This window comes from Erinaceus europaeus, chromosome 21 (genome assembly GCF_950295315.1).
Source record: "Erinaceus europaeus chromosome 21, mEriEur2.1, whole genome shotgun sequence".
Classification (NCBI taxonomy): domain Eukaryota; kingdom Metazoa; phylum Chordata; class Mammalia; order Eulipotyphla; family Erinaceidae; genus Erinaceus; species Erinaceus europaeus.
The window spans coordinates 38435007-38439113 of record NC_080182.1 but is presented as its reverse complement, the minus strand read 5'-3'; the positions used below and the strand labels follow the sequence as shown (position 1 = coordinate 38439113).

The 4107-nt window shown below is 43.5% G+C and overlaps 1 pseudogene; it reads left to right on the top strand.

Annotated features, from left to right (window-relative positions):
- Positions 1-556: 556 nt before the first annotated feature.
- Positions 557-656, top strand: LOC132535374 (U6 spliceosomal RNA; annotated as a pseudogene).
- The last annotated feature ends 3451 nt before the right edge of the window (positions 657-4107 follow it).

Sequence of the window (4107 nt, the reverse complement as noted above, 5' to 3'; positions counted from 1 at the left end):
TCAGCACAAGGCCGTTGCCCTATTTCTTTCCTTCCCTGCCTCTCCACATGCCTAGATTGAGCACATTCTTCCAGAGGTCACCCCTTCCAGAAGGCCTTCCTGTCCTCTCCTGTAGCCAGCTGGAGGGACCTCACAGGAGAATGGGGCTTGTACCTCCTTATGGAAATAACTGTTCAGTGTTTTATGTTTCTATCTCTGCCATTAATTGTAATCCTCTGAGACACTGGTTCCCAGACATAAGTTGCATCAGAATCATACCCACAGAGTTCAAGAAAAAAGATTCTTCTTGGGGCCTGTCAGGGACACACATTACAGTGTGCAAAGACCCAGGTTCAAGCCCCCATTTCCCACCTGTAGGGGATAGCTTCACTGATGGTGAAGCCATGTTGCAGGTGTCTCTCATTCTCTCCCCCTCTCTATCATCCCCTTCCCTCAATTTCTCTCTGTCTCTTGCCAAGGAAGGAAGGAAGGAAGGAAGGAAGGAAGGAAGGAAGGACTCTGGTTCATTAGGTCTGAGGCTGAGCTCAAGAGACTGAATTTCTACACAGTTTGGTGTTTGCTTCATGAGCATATACACTAAAAGTGATATGATCCAGAGAAGATTAGCATAGGCTCTGTGCAAGGATAACATGCAAATTCACACACAACTTTTTTTTTCTCATACAAATGTAAATAATACAAAAACTGAATATATAACACTCAGGCAAGATACTACACATTATAAGAAAAAATAGCAACAATCTCCAATATTTGAATAAAATAAGCTAGGGGGAAAAAGATGCTGCAAAGTGGATTAAACATAATACACAATATTGAAAAATGAATTTCAACTCATGTAATAAAAAGCATGGCATATAAAAACATGAATGCTAAAGGAAGAGATAGACAGATATCCAGAGAAAGCTGTTAGTCAAAAGGAAGAGGTAGGGGCCGGCCAAAGCACAAGGACTGACATAAGGACCCCGGTTCGAGCCCCTGGCTCCCCCCCTGCAGGGGGATCGCTTCACAGGCAGTGAAGCAGGTCTGCAGGTGTCTGTCTTTCTCTCCCCATCTCTGTCTTCCCCTCCTCTCTGCATTTCTCTCTGTTCTGTCCAACAACAACAATGATAAACAATGGCAACACAAGGGGGAAAAATAGCCTCCAGGAGCAGTGGGGGGAAATAAGAAAGAGGTAAACAAGAAGTTGGACTGGTAGAGCTCCCCTGTAGGGTCCAAGCTTTGCAAGCAGTGTGAACAGTGCTGCAGGTGTCTCTGTCTCTCTTCCTTTCTATCTTCCTCTTCCCTCTAGATTTCTGACTATTTCTAGCCAATAAATAAATAAAGAGAATAAAAAAAACATTCAAGTGAGTTACTAGATTTTCCATCAGTTTAGATTTCTGCCCCAAACTGGGAGACCAGGCATGAGCAGAAAGACAGCTTTGACTGGGTATGAGGGGAGCAGCCCCTTTCAGCTGGGGTTTCTTCTTGCCCTTCCGGTTGCAAAGATACCTACCCCTCCTTCTCATCTCTTAGGACGGTCTCCATTTGTCCTTGAAGTGCTTGAAGTCTCACTGCCTTCCACTCAGCCATTTGTACTCACTACCCTGACCTGTCAGTCCCCAGAGATCTTTCAGTCTGTGACCTGCAGACCACACATTCTCGGAGCACATACAAACAACCTTATCTCTTTTCCTTAAAAGTTGAACTTGTAACACGAGCCCTAGGTCAGATCCACGGGGTTAACAGCTGATGGTACTTATATACTTTTTCCATATTTGGGAGCTACACTCTGCTCTGATCCAGCTTTCTAGTCTTATGTCCAAATCTGACACGATCTCCCCAGACAATACTTTTAGCCCACCAGCGAGCTGTTGGGTTCAGGTAAAAATCAGTAAAGTCATGGGCCCCTTGGAATAGACCTAAAATAGACTTCCTAGCTTCTTCCAACATGAAGACCCCAAATCTCATCTGCTATAGTCTTACTTTTAGGCTCCTGGTTATTAAAAAAATTTGTTCTGCTTTATATCTTAATGATTTTCAGCCACCAAGTTGCAGATGCTACCATGATGCCAACCTAATTTCCCTGGGCAGATGACCTCACCAATGTGTCCTGAACCCCACCTCCCCAGAGCCCTACTCAATTAGGGAAAGAGGCATGGATCGACTCGTCAATGTCCATGTCCAGTGGAGAAGCAACTACAGAAGCCAGACCTTCCACCTTCTGCCCATAAAGATCTTTAATCCATACTCACAGAAGGAATAAAGAATAGGGAAGCTTCCAATGGAGGGGATGGGATACAGAACTCTGGTGGTAGGAATTGTCTGGAATTATACCCCCCTTGCCCCACAATCTTGTAAATCATTATTAAATAACTAATAATAATAAAGAAAAAACTTGAGCTTACTGTCATTTGTTGCTGATTATTCACATACAGAGAAAAACAGAGGATAAGCATTCTGCCTGAACTTACCCTGTCCCTCCAGTCCTGGCTTTCTACCTGTCCTCACTCCTGGCTCTAAGCATTAGCATTTGCTATCACTGTTATTAACTGTTCTCACTATCTGTAGGGGTCTCTACTTCCCCATACAGAATTTGCCCACAAGGTATAACTCCTGCCCTCCCAGAAGATAATAATACTTATCAGGACCTTTTGTCAAGTCCCTGGACCTTTTCAGATGGAAACACACTTTGCATACAGAAAGCCCTCCATTATTGTTGTCATTTGTATTACTTGGGATTACACAGCCCTCTCAGAAGTTCTGCCAACCATAAGCAGGTGCCACCTCAGAGCCTCACCTGGCCCGGCATGGTGACTCAAGCCGGACGCACCTGGTTAAGGGACTCTGATTCCGCCTGCTATACCCTGGGCTCTTGCCAAAGAACAGTTCTACCCAGAAAGCTTCACTCCTCCCCTTCACGGGGGGCAAAGACTGGGCTCCAGGGAGGTTCAGGGTGAACCAGAAAATGAGAATTCCACATTACATTTCCTAGAGAGCCATTGCTGCAGCTGAACCAGGCAGAGAATTAAAGGGCCAAATTCTCTTGCTAGGAAGAAAGGGATCTTCAGTACCATTTGGGGTCAGAAGCTGGGTGCCCACCGCATCCCCCAGTCTAGAGCAGTGTAAGCCTCAGACACTTTACTCTTCATGGTCACCAGATCTCACCTGTAAAATGTGGATATCACTTGCAAGCTTTGTAATGATATTAGGAAATGTGTATATAACAAAGCTAGAAGTAAATAAGCAATATCTACATTTGTATGCATTTACAAGTGTCTTTAAGTGCCAGATACATAGCAAATATTCTCTTAACAAGCCAAGCCAGGGCTTTGTACCTACTCAGGTTTATAGAACCACCCAGAAGGTAACTGCTTTTGTAGCAAATTGAGAGTAAACAGAGAAGTGCCCCCAGGAAGCAGTAGTCAGTATAAACAGCTCACTAAGAGAATAATTTCAACTCAGCAGCACACCAGTATGCCTGCTCCACCTCTTTGCCTGTTTTACCATTCTCCACTCTAGTCCAGTGTCTCCCAAGGAACCATGAACCATTTCCTTCCTTTAATACATTTTTTTAAAGCCAGAACACCACTCAGCTCTGGCTATGAGTGGAATCAGGAATCCAAGATAGGTCTTTTCACATGCAAATCCTGTGAACCTTCAATTCTCCCTCCCTCTGTGCCTATTAACCCCCACCCCCAACACGCACACAGGGACACACCACCCAAACCAGAGATGAGTGTACTCTAATTAAAAAGAAAATGGGAAATAATGAACTATATGCCACCAGCTAGAGAACCTGGAAAAAATGAAAAATTCCTAGAGACTTAAAATCTTTATAAACTGAACCAAAAAGAACTAGTAAACATGAACAGGCCAATCATAGCCAAAGAAATTGAGTGTTATCAAGAGTCTTTCCAACAATAAAAGTCCAGGCTCAGATGGATTTATAAATGAATACTATAAAATCTTCAGGGAAGTGTCAATACCTATGTTTTTTAAGCTCTTCCAAAATATTGAAGACACAGGAACATTCCCTTCTACTTTCTATGAAGCCCATATCACCCTGATACCAAAAGCAGACAGAACCACAACAAAAAAAGAGAAAAAGAAAACTACAAATCAATGTCT